Source organism: Pogona vitticeps, chromosome 1 (genome assembly GCF_051106095.1).
Source record: "Pogona vitticeps strain Pit_001003342236 chromosome 1, PviZW2.1, whole genome shotgun sequence".
NCBI lineage: Eukaryota > Metazoa > Chordata > Lepidosauria > Squamata > Agamidae > Pogona > Pogona vitticeps.
In genome coordinates this window covers 193753196-193774060 of record NC_135783.1, presented here as the reverse complement: position 1 = coordinate 193774060, position 20865 = coordinate 193753196, and the positions used below count along the sequence as shown (strand labels likewise).

At 43.0% G+C, this 20865-nt stretch overlaps 1 long non-coding RNA gene across 1 annotated transcript in view; it reads left to right on the top strand.

Annotated features, from left to right (window-relative positions):
* Positions 1-131: 131 nt before the first annotated feature.
* The window catches only part of LOC140701711 (uncharacterized), a 135249-nt gene continuing 114515 nt past the window's right edge, over positions 132-20865 (top strand). Inside the window, exons 1-2 of the long non-coding RNA XR_012080658.2 lie at positions 132-487; positions 18409-18577. This is a non-coding gene — a long non-coding RNA (uncharacterized LOC140701711). The remainder of the gene's footprint in view (positions 488-18408; positions 18578-20865) is intronic.

The window sequence follows — 20865 nt, the reverse complement described above, 5'->3', positions numbered from 1 at the left end:
CTATCACAACGGTAAGGCAGGCAGGCAGCATCTCCCAGGAATCACAGCCCAACACGATTTTTCAGAGGCGTCTTTGCCTTAAGGGGACTATCAAGCAGTCTCTTTCCTGTATTTCTGTGTGAAATGCCAACAGCTGATTGCAATTGTAGGAAAATGATGGATAGCAGGAAAGCAGGGGTAATTCTGCTCCACCTCCTCATTCCATTTCTGACAGAACTTAATACTTCCTTATCTTTTATTAGGAGTTTCAACAGTTTATCCTCCACGAATGTCGGAGACCGATCAGCAAAGTTTCAGCAAACTCTGTCAGCACAAGAAACAGAGTCCAGCAACCAAGTTTTATTATAACTTGGTTGCAGACTTGACTGATGAAGAATTAAATCATTTTTTCCGGGATCAAGAGATCCTTAAAGTAACTGAGCGTGAACAAAATCACACGGAAGTCAGCAGGAAAGCGGGAGAAATCCCTTCAGCTGCATAGTTTCAGGTATTTAAGAACAAGATTCTTGTTTCTTTTTTAAGCAGCTAAAAAAATTGTATGAATGGTAAGGTAGGGATGGCCCATGTCCTATTCTTTGCCAGTAGTGAGTTCTACCCCCAGAGTTTGTCAGAATAGCTAAGAAACATGTAGGCTGCTTTTGGCTTCTTTCCTCAATTATTTCATTAGAAGTGGAGGTAGCCTTTTAGGTTGAATTAGAAATACTGAGCGTATGGAGTTCATGGGTTATATGTGGGAGACTCTTTGGTGATGGCAAAGGCAGATTAACAGAAGACCAAAAGGGAAGAGGAGAAAAGCTAGAAAGGGTCACAGGTGACTACTGTAATGCGCTGTACATGGAGCTACCTTTGAGATTGATGTGGAAGCTTCAAATGGAGCAGAATGTGGCAGCCAGACTCCTTAGTGGTGCGAGAAAATATCAGCATATCTCTCCCACGCTGGCCGCTTTGCATTGGCTGCCTGTTTGGTTCTGCGTCGATTTCAAAGTTTTAATGCTTACATACAAAGCCCTAAACAGTTTAGGGCCTCAATACCTGGTGGAGCGCCTATTCCCATCAAAATCTACCCGAATCACCCAATCTAGCCAGGAGGTGAGGCTGAGAAGCCTAACGCCAAGGGAGGCCCGGAAGGAAAAAAACAAGAAACTGGGCCTTCTCGGCGGTGGCTCCTTACCTTTGGAATAATCTCCCTCCGGAAATCCTCATGGGCCCTTTGCTGGGCATCTTTAAAAGCCAATTGAAAACCTGGCTATTTAGGCAGGCCTTCCCTCCAACCACTACTTGATTTACTCTTTTACCTTTTCCATCTTGAATCAGTTTGATTATGATGTCTTATATTATTGTTATATTTTAAGCTGTTTATTTTATATGTTGTACACCGCCCAGAGTAGTCTATTGACTAGATGGGTGGGATATAAATTCAATAAATAAATAAATATACTAGTTTTTCAGGATACTGTGGCCGTATTGGCCATCATTCCCAGGCAGCTAGTCTAGAGAGAGAAATGCAATTTTCTGGAGATGGGAATCAGCCAAAGTACATGCCAGGAAAAAAAAAAAACAGACAAACCAGGCTGGTTCATGGTTTGGCTTGTGGTTCAGTTCGTGCAACCCATTTTGCCAAATCGAAATGAAGTACTGAACATTTTTCCATTTAGCACTTCAGTTTGCTTCAGTAAAGTGGATGCCTGGCTGACCCCTTTCCGCTGACCCCGTTACCTCCCTACCTGGTTCTACATTGGCTTCATCTTCCACCATCATCTTCAGAGACAGCGTTCTGGCTTCCCTTCCAGGCACCGCGCCTGCTGTTCCTGAGCATCTGCATTAACTGATGAGGGCAACCAGCTGGGGATTAGGAGCAGGTGCACCGACAGTGCAGAGGCTCCTGGAAGTGAAGCCAGTTTCTGCCTTCTACGCGGTCACCCGCCTCCTAGCTGATCAGGATGGTCAGGAGGGGGTCAGGCAGCTGTGCACAGGCACAGCCCAGGCTCCTGGAAGGCTGCCCCACTGTGCCACCACCATTGGCTTGGCCTTCCAGGAGCCTGGTACGGCAGCAACAGCAGTGGTGGTGTGACGAAAGAAGGTGGCCATCCTCACTGGGCACAAACCCCAAAACAAACTGTTTTGTGGTTCAGTTTGTAGCCAACCACAAACCACCATTTTTCAAGTTTGTGCCCATTTCTATTGTTGTTTTGAAAAGGGTATGTGAAGGGATTATACCGAGCTGCCTCACAAGGTACAACACCGACAAAAAAGAAAGCGAAGCTAAGGGACAGTTAATGACCTCAGTTTAGGAGTACTGTACAGTTGCTTTGGGAACTAAATATACTTAAAAGTTTGTGAAATGATTGACATGCATAGCAAAATAAGAGGGAATTGTTGGAACTTACGAAGGAGCTGTGATGGTGACCCCAAACATCCACATGGAATCCAGGACAAAATTGCGCAGTATTCCTGTGCTCAGTGTAGAGATGACCACGTTATGCCTGTTTTGTCACATAGATGTGAAAGATGAAGAGTCTCTCAAATTCAGCACCACAAACGTGGGATTCAAACCTAGATTTCAAAGAGCTACACCATGGAATGCTTCTGTCTGGATGGTGGATCAGTCCCTTTTGCATTGTCTCACATTACAATGTTTGTAATTTCAGTTTCTTTCATAGATGGTCTCCTTTTACACTGCCACCAATTGATCTCCATCAACAGTTTTTCATTAGAAAGATTGAGGTCTGTGACAACCCCAGACCTACTGGAGTATGCCACCCTTTAATTATGCTGCCACCAACCATTCCCTATAAGAAGTCACACAGACCAGGAATGGATTTTACTAAACAAAAGAACAAGGTTTATTTAAATAACAAACAGGGTAAATAAAAAGATCAGGTAAATAGGCTAATGTAACGTGGCATAGTCCCAACCATATACATATAACAAATTGGTTCACACAGAACACTTTAAAGTAAAGCACAGACCCTGAACCTATCAGTTCTGGCTACCCAGATAGAAACCTGAACCTATCAGGTATGTACTAACTGACACACAGTTGTACTCAGTCTGACACACAGACTCCCACTCCTAACTCTCCACACAAGCTCCAAATATATATACAGTACAGCTCCTCCCCCTGATGTCCCGCTTTCCACTCCCCATAGGATGGAACTTTCCCTCCAAACCCATGACAGACAGGTACCATCAGTGCTGTATGTAACACCTCCCCTCTTTATAAGTTGTTTTGCAGGGGAAAAGCTAAAGTGCTTTTCTCCAAAAAAACAACCAGGATCAAAACACACAAAACCAGTTATACAATAACACAATCCCATACTTACACTCTAGGTTAAACATATCACTTATGCATTTTAACATTCATATTTACAATACATTAAGTTACCTTTATTAATACAAACCAAGACTGATCAAAAAAAAAAACAGGTACATTTAACTTTTGGTCACCAAATATACATAGTCCATGTTTCTTCGCCGTCTTCACTCTTCGGGTCTTCTTGACAATGCGTCAGCAACACAGTTCATTGACCCTCTGACCACCTTCACTTCAAAGTCATAATCTTGCAGGTTTAAAGCCCACCTCATAAGTTTACTATTATGGGTTTTCATTGTCTTTAACCACTGCAGTGGTGAATGGTCAGTGCACAGAACAAAATGTCTTCCCCAGATGTAAGGTTTGGCCTTCTGAATCGCGTATACTATGGCCAGGCACTCCTTTTCCACGGTTGCCAAATGTCTCTCACCTTTCCGGAGTTTCCTACTCAGGTAGGACACTGGATGCTGGTCACCATTTTCATCCTCCTGGCAAAGAACTGCTCCTACCCCGCTGTTAGACGCATCGGTGTAGATGATGAACTCCCGATCGAAGTCAGGAGCACGCAGCACTGGATAATGGATGAGCGCCTCCTTCAACCTCTGGAACGCCTCCTCACAGTCGCTGGTCCACGGGATGCGGTCATCAGTCTTCTTCCACGTCAGATCGGTCAGCGGAGTCGCTATCTCGCTAAACCTCGGGATGAACTTCCTGTAGTAGCCCACCAACCCAAGAAATGATTTGACTTTTTTCTTGGTGTTGGGCCTGGGCCAATCACGAACGGCTTCTATCTTGGCCTCCAGGGGTTTGATCACTCCTCCCCCTACTATGTGACCCAAGTATTTTATTTCTGGGCTACCCAGCTGACACTTGCTTGCCTTTACTGTTAGCCCTGCTGCACTTAACCTCTGCAGCACTATCTCCAAGTGTTTCAGGTGATCTTCCCAGGTATTGCTGAAGATCCCTATATCGTCAATGTAGGCCACAGTAAAGTCACTGAGCCCTGCTAAGGTCTGGTCCATCAGCCTTTGGAATGTGGCTGATGCATTTCTGAGACCAAAACTCAGGACTCTAAACTCATAAAGACCGAAAGGGCTGCAAAATGCGGTCTTTTCTTGATCCCTGGGATCAATCCTTAATTGCCAGTATCCCTTTACTAGGTCCAATGATGAAATGAACCGACAACCTCCTATGGTTTCAATCAGGTTGTCTAGCCTGGGCATTGGGTAGGCATCAGGAGTGGTTACGCGGTTTAATTTCCTGTAATCTACACAAAACCTAATGCTCCCATCAGGCTTGTCATCTTGGAAATGACCCTATATGGTCCTGCCCATTTGAGCTGCAGTTTGTTCTCTTTGCAGGGCCTAAGCCAAAGCACTTCCTCCCCTGGGTTAAAGTGCCTCTCCTTGGCTTTCTGGTCATACCAGGTTTTCTGTCTAACCTTCTGAGCTTGCAGGTTCTCTGCTGCTAGCTCTCTTTAGGTCATTCCTTAAAGAGTCTATATATGTCACAACATCTTGTGGGTCATCCTGGGTGATCTGCTCCCAATTTTGTTTGATTAAATCAAGTGGACCTTTCACTTTTCTCCCAAACAAAAGTTCAAACGGACTGAACCCGGTACTGGCTTGTGGCACTGATCGATAAGCAAACAGAAGGGATTGCAGCTTCTGGTCCCAATTGTTTGGATTCTCTGCCAAGTAAGCCCTAATCATCCGCATCAGAGTCCCATTGAACTTCTCCGTTAACCCATTACTTTCGGGGTGATAGGCAGTGGTTTCCTTGTGTTTAATTCCACAGATTTGCCATAACCGTTTCATGAGCTTTGATGTAAACGATGTGCCCAAATCTGTGATTATTTCTGAAGCAAATCCCATCCTGGACATATACCCCACCAAGGCATCTGCCACTGTGTTAGTTTCGATGTTAGTCAAGGGAATGGCTTCGGGGTACCTCGTGGCATGGTCCACAATGGTGAGAATGAACCGGTTCCCCCTCTTTGTGGCCTTGGGCAAAGGTCCCACAATATCCACTCCTATACATTTGAACGGGGTGTCAATCACAGGCAAAGGGCACAACTTCGCTTTGGTCCTGTCATGGTTATTCCCCTGCCTCTGACACACATCACATTGTTTACGGAACTCCTTGATCAGCTTCCCTATTTCAGGCCAGTAGAAATTTTGTGTGATTCTCTGCTGTGTTTTGTTCACCCCTAAGTGCGCAGCAAACATGTCAGAGTGCCCCCTTTGTAAGATCATGGGGCGATACTTTTCAGGTACCACTAGCTGACTTCTGATCCCATCTCCCCCTTTTGAGACATTCCTCAGGGTCTCTCTATATAAAATTCCCTTTTTCTCGCGAAATCTCGCTGGGGTTTCAGGTGTTAGCTGGGTGTCTGTCACCTTTTCAAAACACTTTTGGAGAGTGGCGTCTGCCTTTTGCTCTTGGCCAAATTTGCTGTCTGTGGTTAAGGTTTCTGCCACAGCTTCGGAACTACCCTCATCTGCTTCAGCCTTGGGCTCGTCAGTACCCCCCTGAACTGTCTCCGTGGTAGCTTGTGAGCGTGTAATCACTAGCACCCGTTTCACATGTTCAGCCAGGTCATTTCCCACGAGCACAGCTGCTGGCAGAGTCGATGAAATCGCTAGCCGCCACACTCCCCTCCAGCCTTGAAAGCTCACAGGTACCTCAGCTACTGGCAGTGAGATCACCTGTCCCTCAATCCCTGCCACCTTCAAGCTCTCATTTGGGATTATATACTTCCTAGGAATAATATCTGGATGACACAGGGTCACCTGGGAACAAGTATCCCTTAGCCCCCTATACTGATGGTCAAGTATTCCTACGTCCACCCCTGCGGTCTCAAACAACTGCGAATCTGTCCTCACTAGTAAGCAGCGCTTGACCTCCACAAGAGGACCATTTTCCCCAGCCTGATCAGCAGATGTCACTGGTCCAGATTGAGTAGCCATGGTAACAGGCTCCCTCAATGGCAAGGAGCTTTGCTCTTTCTGGACACAGAACACAGCTTTTGGCTTGGTTCCACTCAAATCATGAGGCAAATTTCCCTTTAGCTGCTTTAATTTCTCACACTCTGAGATTAGATGGCCCTTTCCTTGACAGAAATAACATTTTCTGCTGTACTTGGAGTCTTTCTCCTCTGGTTTTGGTTTTCCCTCCAAAATCTGAGGTCTTTGTGGTTTCATGTCTGAGGGCTTCCCTTCAACATGGGCCCCTCCCCCTTGCTGGTTTTTCCCTGGTCCCTGAGAGTACTTGCTGTAGGTTTCTTTGGGTTTACCTACAGATTTCCCCTCAGCACCGAAGGGCTTTCTTATTTGGGAAATAAAATCTGCGATCTCCGCCGCTTCTGACACAGATTTAGGTTTCCTCTCCCTCACATGGAACTTTAGTTCCCCATGCAGGACTGAATAAAATTGTTCCAGCGCTATCAGGTCTTTGAGCTGCTGGAAGGTCTCTGTCCCCTCCTGAGACAGCCATTTCTCTAGCAGCCTCACCAGTTGGGCCCCCACTTGGGTAAAAGTCTGCTCTGGTTTCTTTGTGAGTGACCTGAATCTTTGCCTCAGCTGTTCCGCATTTATCCCATGTCTGGCAAACACCAGTTTTTTAAACTCAGCGAAGTCTTTCATCAGTTCCACTGGCATCTCTGCATAGACTTCTGCCAGGCTGCCACTGATCAAAGATCGCATAATAGTCATCTTCTCAGTTTCCCTTACTGAGAAGTCCACAAACGCTCTTTCCACGAGGGAAAAGAACACCTCAGGGCAATCTCCCTTGTTGTACACAGGGAATTTCTTCAGGTCAGTTTTAGACAATTGGCCCACCTCAGAATCTCTATTGTTATTATTGTTCTGGTTCATCATTTCCAATTTTCTTAACTCAAACGCCATCCTCTCTCTCTCCAACGCCATTCTTTCTAACTCAAATTGTCTATGTTTCTCTTCCCTTTCTATTTCAAATTGCCTTTGTTTCTCTCGTTCCCTCTCCTCCATTTCCCTCACCCTCAGTTCATGCTGTTGGGCTAGGAGCATTTTTCTGAGTTCTGGGTTCTGTTCTCCCGTGCTCTCATCCTGCACTGAGCCAAATTCCTCCTCAGAACCTTGGTCTACCTGTGGTTCTCTCACTTCACCCATTTCTGCCATTTGGCTTCGAGTCAAGGGCATAATCTCCCCAGAACAGGCTGCCTTCAAAAGTCAAGCCTCAAAATAAAACGACGACTTTTTCCCTTTTGCCTCAGAAACAGCCTTCTATAGATTGCTGCTGTTCCTTCAGCACTAACTTGCAACTGTTGCCAGGCAGAATTCACCCCCTCTGCTAGGCCTCTCAGCAGACAGGCTAGATCACTGTTACTTCACACAGCTTTGCCTCAGCCCTTTCCCGCCAAAACGGGTTGCCTCAGAGCTCCCTAATCTAGTCCCCCCAACCTGAGTTGGCACGTTCTTCCACTAGCGTACCTCCCCGTGAGGTAAGCCTAGAAGATTACCTACGCGCCCTCAGATTGTCCCTGACTAGACCCCCCTTGCTCTGGGCACACTTGCCAAGGCTTTGCTGGACCACTGGACAACTGGACTAGTCGTATCCCACACGCTGGACACCAATCAATGTGACAACCCCAGACCTACTGGAGTATGCCACCCTTTAATTATGCTGCCACCAACCATTCCCTATAAGAAGTCACACAGACCAGGAATGGATTTTACTAAACAAAAGAACAAGGTTTATTTAAATAACAAACAGGGTAAATAAAAAGATCAGGTAAATAGGCTAATGTAACGTGGCATAGTCCCAACCATATACATATAACAAATTGGTTCACACAGAACACTTTAAAGTAAAGCACAGACCCTGAACCTATCAGTTCTGGCTACCCAGATAGAAACCTGAACCTATCAGGTATGTACTAACTGACACACAGTTGTACTCAGTCTGACACACAGACTCCCACTCCTAACTCTCCACACAAGCTCCAAATATATATACAGTACAGCTCCTCCCCCTGATGTCCCGCTTTCCACTCCCCATAGGATGGAACTTTCCCTCCAAACCCATGACAGACAGGTACCATCAGTGCTGTATGTAACAAGGTCCATGCTGAGTGTAAAGTTGAATAAAACAGGTTTATTGGTTACTGTTCACATAAACAGGTTCTTCAAAGACTTTAAAGTATTCGGTAGCTTTGTAATAACTTCTTTCACACTTAGCTCTCTATAAGTTCCACACTCTTAACTCTTAACTTTAACGCTTCACTCTACCACACTCTCTAACGCCCACAGAATAACTTTTAACTTCAGACTCTCATCTCTGACTGAAACTGACCAAACTGCTCTTCTCTGCCTCACCCCTCCCTTCTAGTTTCTCTGACTTCACCTCCCAACGGCTCCCATTGGTACATGCAAATAACCTACATGAACCAAAGCAGGCTGATCACTACACATGCTATAGACTCTGAAATATTTCCCACCTCCATTGTAATCACAATCTGAATCCAGTTGCACCAATACAAATATAATCAGTAGGGTTTTGAAAAAAAGTTAGGTCATCTCTTGAACATCTCCTCTTCCCTCCTCCCAGCTCTTTCTTAGGTTAGTTCATGCCCATAAAAGCCTACTCCATCACTGCTCTTCATTAAAGAACTATAGCTGAAATTCAAAGAGCTTTATAATTTTCCCAAATTTGAACAGAGGGATTAAGTACTCCAAGTGGTCCTACCAACCCTTTTCTACATTATTTCATAAATACATTAAGCTTAATACTGTAAGTGCAAGGGATGAAATATGACCAGCAATTTTTGGGTGGATTTCAAAGGAGAGTGCTAACCCTAGACCCTTTTGCAATTTTTGTGCACTGCTAATTTCTTTTCTTTTTTAAATATTTTTCATAAACTACAACACAAACATAAACATTACATAAAACAAGATACAAATTGACTGTGTTTCCCACCACCATATCTGGGACCTCTTGCAGTAATCCTCTTCTTCGCCATCTTTATTCTTCTTCTTCCTTTATTGTCCTCTTCTTCAGAACTGCATTGATTCTTGATTTGGAGCTTTCCCTTTTCCTCTTGTTAACACATATGCCCCATATTTCATAGAAATTGCTTCTAGACCAGAGGTCGTCAACTCCCAGTCTGCAGCCCAGTGCCGGTCCATGGCCTGAGCCAGACCAGTCCATGGAGACAGACCTCCTGTCTGCCCCCGCACACACTCCCCTCCCTACAGCTGCTTTGCACACACATGCATGTGCCAGCGCTGGCGTGAGGGCTCCCCCACCCCTTCACGCATGCGCCTGAGAGCCTGTAGGGATGTGGTGGCTTAGCGCAGTGGTTCTTAACGTGGGCAATAATGCCCCCCAGTGGGCGATTTCATTTTTCAGGGGGGCGGTAGAACGAAAAGGGGCGGCATGGGGGCGCTGGAGCAGAAGGGGGCGGTAGGGGGGCGCTGGAGCAAGCCAAACCTGTGAAGATGGCTGCAGCCTTTTTACAGTGTGCATGAATATATATTTTCCTCCAATTTTAATTTAGTTTCAGACTTTTTGTCTTGAAATTTTTAGTTCCTGCATTTGTTTTTATGCCCTTTTTATATTTCTTTTTGCGTCTTAGAATTCACTTGCAACTAAATCATTAAATGTTACTTTTTGGGGGGCATTTCATTTTCTTCGAATTTCATTTTGTTTTCAGGGGTCATTGGATTTAACTGTAATAAATAAATAAATAAATAAATAAATAAATAAATAAATAAATAAATAAATAAATAAATAAATAAATAAATAAATAAATAAATAAATAAATAAATAAATAAAGATATCATCACCGCGGGGAGGGGGGCGATGATAACTTCCTCAATGGCTCAGGGGGGCGTTTCTTTCAAAAAGGTTAAGAACCATTGGCTTAGCGGATTAAACCACAGAAGCCTCTGTGCTGCAAGATCAGAAGACCAGCCATCATAAGCTGGAATCCACGCAATGGAGTGAGCTCCCATCACTTGTCCCAGCTCCTGACAACCTAGCCATTCAAAAGCATGTAAAAATGTGAGTAGATAAATAAGTACCACCTCGGTGAGAAGGTAACGGCATTCTGTGTCTAGTCGCACTGGCCACGTGACCACGGAAACTGTCTTCGAACAAACGCTGGCTCTACGGCTTGGAAACGGGGATGAGCACCGTGCCCTAGAGTCAGACATGATCAAGGGGAACCTTTACCTTTACCATAAATATGATTGCAATAGCTGGAAACTGTTGCTTAGCATAGTAAGATGCAACTGGAGTAGGCCCATTGAACTTATGAAGGAGTTGACACACCCCTGCCAATTCAATAGACCCTACTCTAGTTGCAATATACTATGTTAAGCAACAAGATTTTGGCCATTATCTCCTTATCTCCAAAGAGTTCACACTGGAATGATTTCTCTATCTATTTACTCCTTTTTTTCCTGATAGCAAAGGCACCAAGTAAGCTAAGGACGTTTTCTGTTAATTTCATGACAGTAGCACAGTCTCACATAGAAAGGTCTGCCTGCCAATCTCTTTATCCCAGTGCAAAATTTACTTTTATTTGATTTCCTCAATGATATTTTATTTCATTTCATTTTTTTCCAACAAGGCATTCACAATACAGTTTTAAAAATGGAGAATATTAAAGGACAATGAAGTTATGAGCATTAAAATCAAACTATTATATTATTAAAATATAATTAAAATTAAAATGCTTTAAAATCACATACTACTATTAGTTTCCAGAAAGAAAGAAAGAAAGAAAGAAAGAAAGAAAGAAAGAAAGAAAGAAAGAAAGAAAGAAAGAAAGAAAGAAAGAAAGAAAGAAAGAAAGAAAGAAAGAAAGAAAGAAAGAAAGAAAACCAGCATATGGCTAAAATCCTAGCCTCTCTTGGCAAAGAGATCAAGAGCTTGGGAGTAGTCATGGAGATGGTTCTCTCTTGGGTCCCTGCCAAACAGGCTTTTGAAAGTGGTGGCACCATGAGAAGGGCCTCTCTAGTAGCCTTCAAAATCCTGGTCATTTCGCTTGGGAGAGTCTAGACCCAACCTTCGTAAGACTTTGTAGGTCAAAAACCACCCATTCCAAATTATAGCCCATTTCCCTCTGTAAAGTAGGCTGAGTGGCAAATAAGCTCTTCAAGCAGAAAAAAAACCAAGGTCTTTATCTGCAGCTATTTTCCAGCTAGTAAGAAAAATCAAGAGTAGGGTTGTGAAGTGAATATTGCTCAAGGGTGTTATTTTGCCCAGCGTGCTACACTATGTTTGTTGGAAATGACAATAATTTAGCTGTTCCCAATATTTTAATTATAGTGATACTCAAATTCTCACCTGTCTCGAGGATACTGTAAAAAATGGGTACATGGAAAAGGGAGAGAGGTTTCAGAGTTTCGTAATACCTTTCAAAGTGCCAACCACAATATACAAGATTAATTTTTTTATGCCCAGTGCTAGGTTTGGCTTAGGACACAGGACGTTATCCAAAAATCCACAGGGTCATAGATGCAATATGTAGGAACAGATTGCTGTCTTTCTGCTCTTGGTAGAAGTGACAGGATGGCAGTTGTTATTCAAGATTCCTTGGTGGGTGAGGCAAAAGCCTCTTCCCCCCGCCCCTTCCCAGTGATTCTGATCAAGATAGTTCAACTATGTTAACTGTATATGCTTCAGTGCTTTTATTGAGTTTTTTGGTTTTATTGTTGTTCCATTTCAAAACTGTATGATGCGTAAAGAATCTGTCTGATGGAATTACATATGTGAGAGTTCTTGCCTGCTTGCCTGTTCAAATAATTATTATTAGGGATGTGCCTCAGATTTGGACAAGATTCAAAGCTTGTGCCGAACTGTACCTTGAAACCATTGCATTGCTTCTGGCGTTTATCAGGGTGAAGCAGGAGTCCCTCGAAGCTGACTGAACCAGCTGACTTCACTCATGGTTGATTCACAGTTCAGAAGTGAAGAAAGGGACTCAAAATCTGTCTTCCAAATGTTGTTTTGGCTAAAATGAGCAAGCAAGCAAGCAAGCAAGCAAGCAAGCAAGCAAGCAAGGAAGCAGGCAAGGAGTGGGGCAGATCTAGTTTCAGTCATTTTACAGGGGATGTTCCAATCATTGTGTTGATAAAAATATACCAGATATAAAGAATTGTGACTTTTATAAAAGAACCTTCCAGTTTCTTACACATTCAAAATGTTCAAAAAATGAACTGAGCACTAGAGATGTGCACACTGAACATTTTCATATTTGTTTCTTCTCGGGTTCTTTCAGAAGGCGCCTATCTTATTTTGGGACACTTCTTTTGGGGTTCTCATTTGTGTTTCCCCATTTGTGTTTTCTGGCAGTCCAGAAGTCCTAAAGAACCCTTAAAATCCACTCTTAAAAAAGGAAAGGAATGGCAACAGAGAATCAATCTACCCCCAAAGCAGTCAACATTACAACCAGCAACAACAAGTACCTACATACTGGATGGCACGCATACGAAGTCGCAAAACAGACTCTCAAAAACTGCAAAAATATACAACTTCTATTTATTTATTTATTTATTTATTTATTTATTTATTTATTTATTTATTTATTTATTTATACCCTGCCTATCTGGTCATTGTGACCACTCTAGGCGGCTTACAACATACAACACAAATATAAGAAAAAAAAATTGTAACACAATTATTTATTCTATGGAATAAATATACAATACATTAATTAAATATCAATGTTTTAAAATCAAACAAACAGAAAAAGCACACACAGATACACACACACACAGAGAGAGAGAGAGATGAAAGAAAATGGCAAAATAAAAAGAACACACACAGCCCTTCCACATGGTATTTCATGCCTTCTGTTCTCTTGTTTGATTCCAGCAGGCAGAAGCAGGCAGGCTGGGCTCGGAAAGCAAAATAATCCAAGAAAAGCACAGCGTGGACAAAGGGTGGGGGAATTCACAGAAAAATTAGGGAGAATCCAAAAATAATTCCAAGGAGGCACATTGGCACAGACTGATTGTCTAGCAGCAGCAAAAAAATAATCCAAAGAAATTGGAAGTTTCCTAAACAAAATATCAAGAGGAAAGGCAAAAGGAAAATATCCAGGTTAGAGGCACAATGGCAGGTAGACAACACAATCCAAGATAGAGAGAACCTGGAGCTGAGCAGCACACAGTAATCCGGCTCACAAGGAATTTTCAGAGGAAAAAGAGTCCCCCTCACTGGGATTAAACCAATCCAGGCACCTTTTCAGATTCAAAATCCTCCCCCCCCCCCGGTTAGATGTTCTGATTGGCTGCAGACAGCAGCTCTCACAGCACTATTGGATGATCATTTGATGGGGTAATTTCACAAAGGGCAAAAGAAAGGTTACATGAAAGAGGGAACAAAGAGAAACACAGAATGTTCATGTTCCCCTCTTTCATTTATAGGAATTGTTTGTGTTTTGGAGACTCTCTTTTAGCAATCGAGGAAAGAATAAGGATTATGAAAAAGAGAGTCAGTTTTATGTTTGGGGGTCTTTTATTTTAAAAAATGGCTAGTGCCTGATATATCAATATGTTGCAAAATAGGTCACTGGCAGGCCTCTGCCTTTACATTACTGTTGAGTAATATGATTTCCCCCCCCCCACCCGATGAGAAGATACGTTGAAACATTGGTACACCGATGTCCCTGGGGTGATGGTGATCACAAGTACTGCTGCTCAGATATCCCAAGTCCATTGTGTGCGATGCATTTCTGCAGGAGCAGCCAGTGCAGCAGAGAAAGTGTTCCTAAACAGAACCCCCTTCCTGATCAACAGGGTTCTTTGGCAACCACAATGAAAGGGGCTGAAAACAATTGCTGTGAGTGCACAGGGAAGGAGGAAAGCTGTCTGGGGGGGCCGGGGGGACAGAGTCAAGTGCACTCGCACACATCTTAGAGGGAGCCTCGTTTCTGATATATTGATGTATTGATAAATATTGTTTTTCAAAAAATTAATCAAGGGGCTGAATTATCCCTTGAAGAAGAGAGAAAATAAACCAGTACCATGGTGGAGCTGGCCATAACGATTCAAATACGATAAAATAAATAGGTATCGCTAAACTTTCCTGGGATGGTCGTCCCAGGATATAAACCCTGTGGCCACAATTCAGTACAACAGAGGTATGGAAAGGATAAGAAGAACTAGAAAAATATTTCCCTTGTGTGACCAGGGCCTAATTCAAAATAAGTAATATTTTCTCCCCAACACCATATTATTTGTGCCTATTTTTTTTAAAAAAAGCTACAAGTATTCCTGTATATTTTGTTTTTGTTTCAGCTGTTTCTTTCTCCTCTCTTGCTAATATACAGTGGTGCCTTGACTTACAAACTTAATCCGTATTGGAATGGTGTTCGTAAGTCAAAATGTTCATAAGTCAAAGCCCCATTTCCCATAGGAATGCATTGAAAGCCCATTAATCCGTTCCGGCCGAAGAAAAAAAAATACCCCCCAAATAAAAATAAGAATTTGCAAACCCCTGAGGCTGCAAGAAAACAAGAACACAAAAAATAACTCCACAAATAACCCCACCAGCCCAATACCACCCTGCAAAAGCCATTCAAAACAGTAAAAAGTAGCACACTTACCTCCCCATGAAGCCTCTTCTCAAGCCTCCCGACCATGGTCAGTTTCCCGGGCCCCACTGCTAATGAAGACACCGTTGGCGGGGAGCCCTCCGGGAGCTCACCTGGCCTCCCCTGCAGCCGTGCGGGCCCTGCTGCTGCCGATGGCTGCCTTCAGGCCTTCCCAGGGTGTAGACTGGGCCTACCAGGGGAAGCCCTCCCCTGGTAGACCAGGCCTACCCGGGGAGGGCTTCCCCTGGTAGGCCCGGTCTACCCCCCTCCCGGGAAAGCCTGAAGGTGGCCATCAGCGGCGGCGGGGGACCGCCTCGGAGGTCTCCCATGCAGCAGAGAAGCCCTGGGAGGCCTCCGAAGGCGGCGATGGCGACGGCGACAGAAGCCTGGGAGGCTGAACCTCCCTTTCCCTAATCATTGGGGCAAAAGAGCTACCAAGAAGCAGCCTCTTTGCCACCAACGGTTAGGTTTTTTGAATTTCCCGCCCCTTTTCCATGCCTGTTTCATTTCGTAATTCAAAGTTCTGGCTGCAAGTCAAAGCAAAATTTTGCGGCCGGAGCTGTTCGTAAGTCAAATTGTTCATAGGTCAGGGTGTTCGTAAGTCAAGGCACCACTGTATTTGCCTTCTGTTAATTTTCTATTTTCTTGTTATTTTTAATAGGTTTACTTTATCTTGAAACCTTTGTGCTTCGAGGAGGTTTTATGTATTTTCAGTCCTTCAGAAACAACTGCATGTTAGTTTTGCAATATGCCCTTCTAATTTATGAAATTATTGGGTTTGTACCATGTAAATCAAGCAAGGCTGCAAACGTGCCATGTGCTACCCAGCTGTTTTTAAAAAGGCAATTTTTAAGCATATGCTGAAGTGAAATCACATCATAGGACCTACCATATTTTAATTGCCAGAAATGTTTACCAGCGGTGGTTGAAAGACCTCATGCTCATTAAATCATTCTGAGCAATTAAAAGTATTGCCTTCAAAAGCTGCGCTCTTGGAACTGAAAATTAGACAAGGCCAAATTCAGGAAGAGGTGGATGAAATTACCTGCTCTAGGGGTTAATTTTATATAACAAATGTTCCCCGGGGATGCTGCAAGTAATGAAAGTAAGGAAGTGCTCGTGGTGAAACCTTGTCAATCAACCTGGAAATGTCTGAAGTACTTACTGTAATGCCAAGTACTATTGATTCTCCATGCTGACTTACAAATTATCTGAATAAGTATTTTCTTCTTGTGGGATCTGCAACACTAAAAGAGAGAGACCATGAACTCTGTTGAACATCATCAAGAATAGTTTGCCTTGGAGGAGGGCAGGCCAGTCTTCTAGGATCTGCTTTGTTTGTTAGCTCCATAAACCAGGGATGAGTGAATATTAGCTTCTTTCTTATTTTAATACAAATCAAAGACACATTTTCCAAACTGATACGTCAGAATGCAATGAGGCTTCAGTTTTCACATTTCTCTTAATCATGAGGTACAGTTCTTGGTTGACCTGTGATGATGCCAAAGGCCAGGGTAAGGAAATAATCACACAGGACCCTGAATCTGATTGGCCTGTTATGGCCACAATATTGTTACAGCTGCTGTACCCATTGGGCTAGCATGGAGGATGGATCTCAACATCAGCCAACCTACTGTTGGCACCAGCAGTGACAACCTCTGGGGTTAGCTACATGGACACAGACTACTATGTGGCCTGGCTTGTCATATGGGAATGAAAAGGATGTCACAACTCCCAAGCTGAGCATGAACTTGGTCTCTCCGACACTGATCCTATAAAGGGTGTCACCAACTGGGAAGCTTCTGAGAGACAGGTTCAGAGCAACGAACAACCTCCCTTGGTCCTTGGGTCCTTTAAAGGAGAAAGGCAGAGTAAAAATATTTTAAATAAATTAAATAAATAAATATATGATCTACAAAGTGCTGCACTAACTGCTCAGTAAAGGAATTGCTGAATGAGATGATCTTCAGGGACTTCATTGAATCCTTCCCTGTAGATATTGTAAATGGTGAAATCCTTATCTCAGACTGTATGCTAGAGCTGCCAAGGAATATATCCAGTTCACCTCCTGATCCGACCAGCATCTTGTGCTCATACAATGCAAGGACAGTGATTGGACAACAGTGGTGAAATCAACCCCTCAGATTACATCTTAGAACTGTCAATGGCTAAAGCCCACTTACCCTTCTTTCCATCCCTACCATACCATCACTTCATAATCACACAATCCCTGGCTGCTGTTGGGCTTTCTCCCTCTCATATTAGATGTCCAAATGGCCTCTGACAGTTCCCCTTGACCCCAGGAAAGAACCTGTTCAGCTTCAATCCAGACCTCATACAAATCAGGTCAAGCTAGGCTGATTTGGTCAAGATGTGGCTGAAGCTGATGCACAGCTGTAGTGTTTATGTTTGCTTAGATTCAGTTAGGCTGCACTCAGAATGATGCATGAAATCCAAAAAAGGTACTCACCAGAGAGAGAGGGAGGGAGGGAGGGAGGGAGAGAGCAAACATATCCATTCAGTTCCTCATGGGGAGCGACTCTCAGAAGGAACATTCAAGCAGGGCTAATTTAGCTTGGCTTTGAGGTACCCACCAACTTACCTTGGCAGAAATCAATACAAACAGCATCATTTACTGTAACATGCACAGATCTTAAGAACTGAGGACTATATTATAGTCTTCGAATGACTTACATTAAAGTGCACAGCAGCTGAAATCCTGTTGCTCAGTTATGCAAACTGCATAACTTTTGGAAGTGAATGGTAAGTTACTCACCATAGGCATTATTAGTTGCATGTTGAGTCACGTGATTCAGTATGCAGCAGACAATGCCTATGAAGATTTCTCAAATGAGGCCAATTTGCTACCAACAGGATTTCAGTCAATGTATTATTTAATTGTCACTTATCCTAAGCGATCAACTGTGTACATTTCCTGCATCCAATGCAGTTGACTTGGAATTCTATAACATATTATGATTTGCTCATTATACAAATGTCTTTAATCAGCTATGTGCCATACTATTTAGCCACACTTTGGTTTCTCCAATATGAACTGATAGAATGTACAAAATTTTGAATGTTGTGTCATTCCTGGAAGATTTTGCTGCTTTACGTACAAAAGCCTGGTACAATCAGAACAATTCTTCTTTTCCTTCCAGTTCAGAACTTTTGAGTGAAGCTTTCTCAGTTAAATAGATGCAGACTGGAATGCTAAATGACACAACTTGAACTGTTTGAAATACATTATAACAGGGAAAAATAAAAACACTATGCAAATGGCATTCACTAGCTAATCTGGAGGACCAAGAAAATAAGGAGAAAGCAGCAATCGATGTTATTGATATACAGTACCTATCTATAGCCATCTATATAGATAATCAGGAATCTATAGGAGGAACAAATCAACAAATCAGAACTCCCCTTGAGATGTGATCTGAAACCTTCAATATAGAACCTCAAATGTAGAATCACATAATAATAAACTGCTTCCATTTTTATCTTTATTTAGGTAGAGAAAGATTGGTGTTGAAAAGGAGAATTCATAAAAAAAATGGGAGCACACCAACTCAATTCCTCAAGAGTAGATCTGCATCTTCAAATGGACAAGAAGGCTTCGAGCAGGGTGTTCAAAGAAGAAATGCATTCCAGTGTGAATTTGGAGGGGAGGAAGAATGGGGGTAAGCGATATGAATCCACCCATGTCTCAATTCCCATTTAGCAAAGCTTTCAGAAATTGATGCATATAAATGAGTACTAAACTTTACATTCAAAGCTACAAGGAGGGCTTCATTTTCAAAGGTGTAGGAGCCAAATCTATTCATGATAATAATAATGTGCCGTCATTCAATTCCGACTTACAGTGACCCTTTCCCAGGGTTTTCTAGGCAGTGAGTGCTCGGAAATGGTCTACCATTCCCTTCTTCTGGGGTTGCCCTGGGATTGTGCAGCTTGCCCAAGGCTACACAGGCTGGCTTTTATCCTCTGAGTCACAGTGGGGAATTGAACTTCTAATTTCTGGTCCCACAGCAGGATACCTAAACCACTGAGCTATCCAGCCAGGAAATTTTATACAGACTTGATATATGAGCCTATTTGAGTCCCTAGACATTAAATCCTCATTTTTCCCCAACCATCTTTTAAGAAATAATAAAAAACATTATAGATCTGTGAACTTCACTCCCCCACCTTCTAAGAGGAAAATTTAAAAGAAGTGGTGGGCTGTGGGAACAACTGTTTCAAGAATTCCTAAAATAAATTTCCCTCCCAACAGAAATAGACATAACCGGGGAGGTCATTTTCTAACCTCCTTTTCGTTTGGAGTTACTTCTTCTAAAAGCAGAAAGCCACTCTTCTTTCTTGCCAAAGAAGTCCTTAACATTGCTGCCAAGAACGTAAGCAAGTGTAGCAATTAGTGAGAGAAATCTGGAACTGGGCTGAAGAGTTCCAGTAAAGGTTGCCTTGCGTTCTCCTTCAAACTACTTCTCGTTATAAAGCCCGCAAGTCTTTAAGTAAGAATCCCACCCCCTCTCTCTCTTTTTTGGTGGCTGAGGCAATCAAAGGAAGAGATACAGAGTTTCGCTAAGTTGAATATCCACTCATATCTTCTTAATGCTTCGTATGCAATAAACAACAACAACAGCAAGTTCAAATTAATCAGAAAAACATGGGTACAGCGGTGCTAAAGAGGAGCACTTTGAAGTTCTATTGACTTGCATGAGAAAGCTGTTGTAAGGGCATGAGTCGCTCTCACAGTGAAATCAAGAGGATTGTCAGCACTTTGAAATCTGGGCAGTTTCAGTGAGAAACTCTCCTGTTGTGATCAGTGAAACTTCAAAGTGATGAAATGGGTCTCAATCCTGGCCCATTTTCTGGTCATTAATTAGGCGGCGCATTTTAATATATATGAAAGGAGAAATCCTATTTTTCATTTACTTGGGAGTAGGCCACCCTGAATTCAACAGGACATCCTTCTGAGTAGATAGGTGTAGAATTAGGAGGCAAAAAAAACCCTTTATGTTACCACACAGCGTTAAATTGCCACGACTGACTGGAATAGCCGATCTGAGCATTTTTACTGTAACATTTACCTTGAAAATAAGCCCTGTCTTTGCTCATAGTGTTGCTTAATTCTTTTCACTTTTCTGCAATTACAAATATGTTTGCTTCTTTAAATGATATCAATAATGACTAAGTACTAGTTATAATCAGCCTCAGATTGTGGGATTTAGGCACATAATGGGCTTGAGGGTGTTTGGGGCAATGCTGGAAAGGTCCACAGGGCCCAAGGGCTAAGGGCTCCCACAGTCCAGTCCAGAGAGAGGCCTAGAAGGGTCACCTGATCTGGTTCCAGGTTTGTGCACTACCTTAGGCCCCACCTCAGGTCAGGGGATGTAAACAGTTAATAGAGAAACAAAGTTGGGGACCTCGTTGAAATCCATTACTTGTGTCTCACTTCTTTATTCGTGGCAGCAATATTGGCATTATAAACAAAAGAATAGTTATTCAGAGTTATACTGAGTTGCTGCTGTCCTTCAGTCAAATGAGACAGAAATGATGAAGGCAGCCAGTGAACTCAGAGCAATAAGTGAGGACAGAATGGGACAGACTATTTTCAGCACCGATTCCCTATGTCCTCCTTCGTCTTTCCTGTTTGAATTATGGCTCTCGGCTTCAGAATGGCATTGTGAGCAGCAATCAACAGCTTTAAAAGTCTCTCATCCTCCCACTCTTTTGGAGTAATTGCAGCCTAATTAAGGATGTCCATCTTCCATATTCCCTAAATACATCACACTCTCTTTTAGGAGGTTATCACTTTGTGGAGAAGGCCTACGGAAATGGAGAAGAAGAAGAAGGACTGAGTGTGATAACACTACAGAAGCTAGGACAACTACTTAGCATTTCAGTGTGACAACCCCAGACCTACTGGAGTATGCCACCATGTAGTTATGCTGCCACCAACCATTCC